Source organism: Hevea brasiliensis, chromosome 11 (genome assembly GCF_030052815.1).
Source record: "Hevea brasiliensis isolate MT/VB/25A 57/8 chromosome 11, ASM3005281v1, whole genome shotgun sequence".
NCBI classification, from domain to species: domain Eukaryota; kingdom Viridiplantae; phylum Streptophyta; class Magnoliopsida; order Malpighiales; family Euphorbiaceae; genus Hevea; species Hevea brasiliensis.
The window spans coordinates 86,981,665-86,990,350 of record NC_079503.1 but is presented as its reverse complement, the minus strand read 5'-3'; the positions used below and the strand labels follow the sequence as shown (position 1 = coordinate 86,990,350).

General features: G+C 34.0%; 1 non-coding gene across 1 annotated transcript; it reads left to right on the top strand.

Moving 5' to 3' along the window:
• The first annotated feature begins 3,819 nt into the window (after positions 1–3,819).
• Positions 3,820–3,926, top strand: LOC131170894 (small nucleolar RNA R71). The gene has a single exon (XR_009141659.1). It is a non-coding gene; the product is annotated as a small nucleolar RNA R71 (small nucleolar RNA).
• Positions 3,927–8,686: the final 4,760 nt, after the last annotated feature.

Here is an 8,686-nt window from a genome sequence, read left to right as displayed (position 1 = left end):
CTCACATCCTTAAAAAGATTTGGCCAAAAGAAACCAGCTTGCAAGATTTTACTAGCTGTTTTAGAGATTCCAAAATGTCCTCCATAATCAGAAGCATGGCAATGATGCATAATACTCTGTGTCTCCTCTTCAGGAATACATCTTCTTATTAAACCATCACAGCATCTCCTAAAGAGTAAAGGATCATCCCATCTATAAAATTTTGCCTCATGCAAAAACTTTTTCTTTTGTTGCCATGTCATTCCTAGAGGTAAAACTCCACAAGATAGATAATTAACCAAATCTGCATACCAAGGTAATTTAGCAACAAGAGACAAAAGTTGTTCATCCAAGAAAAACTCATCAATAGGGACTTCATCCATTTCTTCATCATCCAATTTCAACCTACTAAGATTATCCGCAACAACATTTTCAGCTCCCTTCTTATCTCTAATCTCCAAGTCAAACTCTTGTAGCATCAGAATCCACCTAATGAGCCTAGGTTTAGCCTCCTTTTTACGGAGCAAATACCTGATGGCTGCATGATCTTAAAATATAACCACCTTTGAGTCAATAATGTAAGGTCTGAACTTTTCTAATGCAAAGACAATTGCTAACAATTCTTTTTCAGTTGTTGCATAATTTGTTTGAGCCTCATCCAGTGTTCTACTAGCATAATAAATAGCATAAGCCTTTTTGTCCTTTCTTTGACCAAGAACAGCTCCAATTGCATAGTTGCTAGCATCACACATAATTTCAAAAGGTAGGCTCCAATCAGGTGGTTGCATGATTGGTGCAGTGATAAGAGCTTGCTTCAACCTGCAAAAGGCATCCAAACACTCTTGGTCAAATACAAATGGTGTGTCATGACTTAACAAATTAGACAAAGGTTTGGCTATTTTAGAAAAATCCTTGATAAAGCGTTTGTAGAACCCGGTATGTCCTAGAAAACTTCGGATTCCCTTGACGTTGGTAGGAGGAGCCATCTTCTCTATCACTTCAACTTTGGCTTTATCAACCTCTATTCCTCTGTTAGACACCAAATGTCCAAGCACTATCCCTTCCTGAACCATGAAGTGACACTTTTCCCAGTTTAACACAAGGTCAGTATCTGCACATCGCTGTAAAACTTTATAAAGGTTAGCCAAGCATATGTCAAATGAAGATTCATACACAGAAAAGTCATCCATAAAAACCTCCATTATGTCTTCAATGAAATCTGAGAAGATTGCCATCATGCACCTTTGAAAAGTGGCTGGTGCATTACACAACCCAAATGGCATCCTCCTATAAGCAAAGGTTCCATATGGACAAGTGAAAGTGGTTTTCTCTTGATCATTTGGATGGATAGGGATTTGAAAAAATCTTGAGTATCCATCTAAATAGAAAAAATAAGAATGCCTAGCCAGTCTTTCTAACATCTGATCAATGAAGGGAAGTGGAAAATGATCTTTTCTAGTAGCAACATTTAATTTTCTGTAATCTATGCACATTCGCCAACTAGTCACTGTTCTAGTGGGAATTAATTCATTATTTTCATTTTTGACAACTGTCATTCCACCCTTTTCTGGGACAACATGTACTGGGCTCACCCAAGTACTGTCTGAGATAGGGTATATGATCCCTGCATCAAGCAACTTCAAAATTTCCTTTTTAACAACTTCTTTCATATTTGGGTTCAACCTCCTCTGATGTTCAATAGATGGCTTACAATTTTCTTCCAAAATAATTCTATGCATGCAAAAGTGTGGGCTTATTCCCTTAATGTCATCTATGGTGTATCCTAAAACTTTCCTGAATTGCCTCAACACTCTTAACAACTTATCAGCCTCTAAGGTACTCAAGTTTGCATTTACAATTACTGGATAAGTGTTATTAGTGCCAAGAAATTCATACCTGAGCTGAGAAGGAAGTTGCTTAAGTTCTACCTTAGGTGCATCTTCTTCCTTGAATGATGGTTGCTTAGATTCGACTTTTTCCTTTTGTGTGAGTTGAAAAACTAGAGCAGAAATGAATGGTGGACTACCCTCTAAATGTTGAGCATATGCAGCCACATGAGGGTTGTCATAGTCTATGCCTCCTCCATGAACCAAACAATTTTCAAGTGGATCTTCTGGATATTTCTTTCTGAAGTGTTCTTCAACCAGCTCATCAATGATATCAATTCTCAAACAAGTATCAGCTTCAGAATGATGCTTCTTCATAGTGCTATTAATATTGAAGGCCAATTGCTCTTCACCAACTCTAAGAGTCAATTTTTCTCCCTTAACATCAATCAATGCTCCTGCTGTAGCTAGAAAGGGTCTTCCCAAGATGATTGGAATATTAAAATCCTCCTCCATGTCCAAAATGACAAAGTCAACAGGTATATAGAACTTCCCAACCTTTAAAGGCACATTCTCCAAAATCCCTTCAGGGTACTTAATTGATCTGTCAGCTAACTGGAGAGAAATGTGGGTTGGCTTAAGATCTCCCATATTGAGCTTCTCATAAATGGAGAGGGGCATAAGGCTAACACTAGCCCCTAAATCACATAAAGCTTTTGTGGAACATGATTCCCCAATGTGGCATGGAATTGAAAAACTCCCTGGATCCTTGAGCTTTGGAAGAAGTTTCCTTTGGAGGATAGCACTACATTCTTCTGTCAAAGCTACAGTCTCATGGTCTTCAAGTTTCCTCTTGTTTGAGAGAATTTCTTTCAAGAATTTTGCATAAGAGGGCATTTGTGAAAGAGCATCAATAAAAGGCACATTTATGTATAGCTTCTTCAAAACCTCTAAAAATTTCCCAAATTGCTTATCAAGCTTGGCTTTTTGAAATATTTGTGGAAAGGGAAGCTGTGGCTTGTAGGGCTCTGGAGGTATATATTTCTCTTCCTTCTCTTCAATTTTCTCTTTACATTTTTCTGCACTCTCTTGTTTTTCACTCTCATCAATTTCTTTCTCATTTTCTCTCTTCTCACTATTTTCACTCTTCTCATTATTTACAACTTTCCCACTTCTTAAAGTAATAGCTTGACACTGCTCTCTTGGGTTTTCTGGTTGACTTGGAAGTTTTCCAAAAGACTTGGTACCTGAGGAAGATGCTTATTGTGCAATCTGATTTTCCAGCATTCTTTTATGTGTCTGCATCTGTTCTAACCTTGCTTTCATCTCTCTCATCTCCTCATCATGCTTAGTTTGGTTAGCAAGAATCTGTTGCAATAAAGCTTCTGTGGTGGAACTTTGTTCTTGCTGTTTTGGTGGAGGATTCATATTTTTCTGCTGAAAATTAGGCAATGGTTGCCTATTTTGCTGATATGGAATTCCTTGTTGCTGTTGTGGTTGAAAATTCTGATTTGGAACTTGACTTTGCTGATTTCCCCATGAAAAGTTGGGATGATTCCTCCAAGATGGATTATAAGTTTGAGAGTAAGGATTCCCCATTTGCTTGTTTCCATAATTACCAACATATGCAGCTTGCTCTCCATAGTCTACTCCACAGCTGGTAATTCCTTCTGCATAAGCCACTTGTTGTGAACTTCCAGATGATGATAATGAACTAACCAACATACTCAAATCTTCCATCTTCTTAGCCAAGACATTTGTAAGTGCATCAAACTTTGCATTAATCATGTTGAATGGATCAAGGTCATACATTCCAGCAGCTTGCCTCTCTTGAGTTGGAGCTGGTCCTCTTGGACTACTCCAAAGATGAGTGTTCTTTGCAATTTTCTCCAATAGCTCATAAGCTTCATCTTCATGCTTCATAATAAATTCTCCTCCTGCTTGAGCATCAATAATCCCTCTAATTGCAGGAGTGACATTTGTGTAAAAATTCTGGTTTATCAACCATTTTGGAATGGCATGATGTGGGCATAGTCTCTCTAATTCCTTCCATCTCATCCATGATTCATAAAGAGTTTCATCTTCTCTTGGTCTGAGAGCTGTCATTTGATTCCTCAATTCTTGAGTTTTTCCAGGTGGAAAATATTGTGCAAGAAATGCATCAGTGAGTTGCTCCCAATTTGTGATGGAGTTGTGAGGTAAAGAATCAAGCCAATCCAATGCTCTATCTTTCAAAGAGAATGGGAATAGCTTCAATCTTACTACATCATCAGACACTCCAGGTTGTTTTTGCATGTCACAGATCATAGCAAACTTCTTCAGATGTGTGTGTGGATTTTCAGAAGGATGTCCCCTGAATTGGGAATTTTGAATCATTTGAAGAACTCCAAAATCCATCTTGTAACTATTTGCATCAATTCTTGGTCTTGCTATGCTCTCTCTCAACTCATCAAAGTGAGGAAAAGCATGATCCATCATACTTCCCCTAGGTACATTAGCATTTACAACCTCTTCACCTTGGGCTGCATTTTCATTGTTTCGATCATTTCCAGCATTACCGCCACCAATTCTGATTCTTTCATCAGCCATGTCTGCTTCAATTTCAGCTGCTCTCAGTGCTTCTTTTCTTCTTCTGGTTTCTTTCTTGTTGGCTTTACAAAATTTCTCAATTTCAGGATTAAACAATAAGGATGTGTCACTTGTGCTTCTAGCTCTTTTCATAAAAGATTAAGAGTACCTGAAAAAGAACAAACAAACACAAAATGAAAAGATAACAAAGATAAAACTATAAACAACTAAAATAATCAAGAATTCAATCTTAAACAAGCAACTCCCCGGCAACGGCGCCAAAAACTTGATGTGGCCCAACCGCAAGTGCACGGGTCGTCCAAGTAATATAGAAAAGATATCGTTCCCACGAGGAGTTGTGTTAATGATTGAATTTTTTATATAAAAAGTTGACTAAATTGAGCTATTTTTGAAATTAAAACAATAAATTGATGGGTATTGGAATATGAAATCTAAATGTGCAAAATTAATAATCTATTCAACTATGTAATGATTTAACTAAATTTGCAACAAATTAAAATAAGGAAATTCAAATGTGGCAATATTTAAAATGGCAAGCAATTGAATTTGATTAGAAATTAACAATGATAAAAAGGCGATTCCAGAGTTCGGGATTTCATATTCAAGCTATTTTGGGATTTTAAATCGGTTATCCAATTTTGTGAAACTTATGGGTTTTAAGAAGATTAATTCTTAAATCCTTTGAATACCCTTTCGAGTGAGACAAAGAGTGCCTTAATCAAACTAATCCTACTTTCGTGGAGTTAGAGTTAATAAAGACCCATTAAGTTCTTTAATTAATCTGTGAATCCTCTTAATCCTTAGTCTATTTCTAGATCTAAGTTAATTAAGTCCAATTCCTTGATTATCTATCACAAGGCCTTCTCCTTTCGGTGCCTCAACCATGAATTAAGAACATCACTTAATGGGATCCTACACTAAGCATGTCATTAAGCACACAAGAAATGAATAAAACTCATTAAGACCACAAAATATGGATTACCCAATCAAAATCCACAAAATATCTCAAATATTACAACCCTTACTCCAGAATCAAAATAAAACTACTCACTATACATAATGTTTGCAAGAAATTATGAGTTTATATGGAAATAAAGCTTTAATCTAAGCTAAGAAACAATAGACTAAACACTAGAAAGGTAGGAAAAATGTAAGAAAAGAAAGAAATCTCCAAATCTGATTGGAAATGGTGTGGAAGGTGAATGTGACCCTTCAGCTGCTGCCTCTCCTTTCCCTTTTTGTTCCTCTTCTTTTCCTCTCCCTTCTAAAATGGGAAATGGGGCTACTTATAGCATTTTCTGACATGGAGCCCTAAAATGGTGTGTTTTAGGAGGGATTTTCTGAAGGAATCTTCTGCCAGCTCATTAATGAGATCTTTGTGGGACTGCATAAGTGGACTGCATAAGTTATGCAGTCCCTTATGCAGTTTTCGGCTGTTTCTGGTTCACTTATGCGAAACTGCATGACCAGGCGCATAGGTTATGCACAATTCCGTGAGATTGCATAAGGGAGGCGTGAATCTGCATAAGCTATGCACTCTCCTTATGCACAATTCGGCAGGTGTTGGACAGTGTTTCTTCTCCTTATGCAGATCTGCATAGCTTATGCGGCAAGTCATGCGCAATTTGGCCAATGCATATTTCAACTTTAAAACTTGTTTTTGACATCTTTGGCTGTAGAAGTTACTCCTCAATGGCAAAATTTCTTTTCAGTCCTTCAAAAACACCATTTTTCCTGCAAAACAAAGTAAAAATTACAAATTAATCCAAAATTAACAATTATGAAAAACTAACTAAATAACTAATGAAATTAATCTAAAAGTGACTAATAAACAAATAAAATGGCTATGAAATTAAACCTAAATGATTATGCAAAATGTATGCATCAATCAATAAACTCACAAACGGCAAGATCAAGCAATGCAAAAGAAAAGACATGAAGCACCAAAGAGAAGAAGATCGTGTAACCCAGATCACCATTGCAGGTAAGGTCAACAGCTCATGGAGGGTGATGAGGTAGAGCTCAAAATGGCAATGAAAGCCTTGAGGGTCGGGTATGAAGCGGGCAGGCTAAGCACCCTTGAGATGTCATTATTCTAAAAATGTGTTCCTCTCCTAGAGCAAAAATATCACACATATAAAACAATCTCTTGCATGCAAGAAATCCAACCAAAGAAGCAAAACCCAACATACTAGACTAACAAGACATCCTCGCTAATTAATAATGGTCTACCACCAAAAAATCCACTCAAAACCTTATTTATAAACAAAACCCCATCCGAAGGAGGAGAGGACACAACCTACGTATTGGACAGGGATGGAGGTTCTCTCGGCCCAAAGGGGGTAGAGGGAATCACTGAACAGCAATCACATAGAGGTTGGCCTCCTCAGATGAAAAAAGACGAAAGAGCAAAAAATGCAAAGAAAAAGCAATTAATTTGTGTAATAAAAATACCTTAATTTCAATTTTAGTGTATTAAAATCCATGTAACTTACTATATCAATATGTAGGTTAACTAATGACTAAATTTCACTTACTGTCTCTCAACTTAAATGAGTGTATCATAGTTATTCCTGAACTTCGTTTTGCATCATAAAAATTTATACTTTAATTTATTTGTTAAAAAAATTTTATAAAAGTATTTCTGATAAATCATAAATTATGATTATATAAATTTTCTTTCAAACTTTTATAGGTAATTTAAAATTTTAAAAATTTATTTATTTTTGACTTATTTTGAAATAAAAATCGTACTTTAAAAAATGGTATAATATTTTTATAAATAATTATAATTGATCAATTATTTAATTTTTTATTAAAAGTTATATAATTAATATTATTATTTTAAATAAAAATTAATAATATTATTTTTACTTGTATTACTTTTTAATTCAATTTTAGGTTGATGTCTAAATAATTCACATATAATTTATCTTAATTCTTTCATTTTATTTTAATGGAAGAAAATTGATAATATACTAGTTTACTTTATTTTAATGATATTCACGCTCTAATTAAAAATGGATTGCATGGGTTGATATTATATAGTTTTTGTCTTTCTTTCTTACATTTGCCAAATAATATATTCAAATTTAAATTATTATTTAACACATTTTGTATTAAAAATTATTTATATATTAAATTAAAATTTAGAAATTTTTATGATGTAAATTAAAGTTGAGAGACGTATGTGGTATGCTTATCTAAGTTAAGGGATAATGAGTGAAATTTAATCATAAGTTAATCTTCAAATGAATAATATCAAATTACAAAATTTTTAATAATACTCAAATTAAAGTTTAAAAATTTTAATAATATAAATTGTAGTTAAGGTACTTCACTTATATAACCACCTATATTGTATAACCACAAATAAAATTAACTCAACAGATTCCCAACACTTTGCGCCACCATGACATGACACGTGGAAAATCTTGGAGCTAGACTAAAACTTATATTTGGTCCATGCGAGGATTAAATCATCTAAATAATTGATAACAATAATGGTTGATGCTTCTTGGAACCAAAAAAATTAATGGTAGATGTGCCACATGGAGTAACTAGTTGAATCATTCAAACTTTGAAAAATAAGCCTCACACTTAATTTTATTGATTTCTTTGTCAGCTTTAAGGTACCAGGGATGAAGTTTTGATATTGAATTTTTCTCTGCTTTGTTGTCATATTTATTATGGGCAATAGCATGGTCTTCCTTCACCATTAAGATATAGGGGGAGGGATTTTTTAAATTTAAATCTCTCCATCTATCCATTTTAAGATTGAAAATCTCATAAATTTCTTATTTGAAAATTAAAATTTGATAATAATTCAATTTAATTTGATTTCTTTTTTTGTCAATCTCATATTTAGAAGGAAATTTTTAATTTATTTTTATGTATAAAATTTTTATCAATAATATTATATAAGTTAATTACTGATAACCACTAAAATAAATTCGTGCTAAAAAGTTAACTAAAGAAGCAATCAGATATTGAAATATAATAGATTTTATCAATTATCATTTAATTATTTTATTTTAATCATACACTTTCAATTTATTCAAATAATATCATTCAATTTTAATTTATATTTAAAAAATATCATTTTGACTTGTCATAATAGGTTTGCCAATTGTCAAAATGAAATTACCATTTTACCCCTAATACTTTGAATAAAAACAGCTGAGGGGATCCCTTGTCGTCTAACTGGTAAGACCGGTCCTCAATTCCTGGATCATTTGGGAATTCTTCCAAGATGTTAGAGACCGGTTAAGACCAGTTCTCTGGTAGAGCCT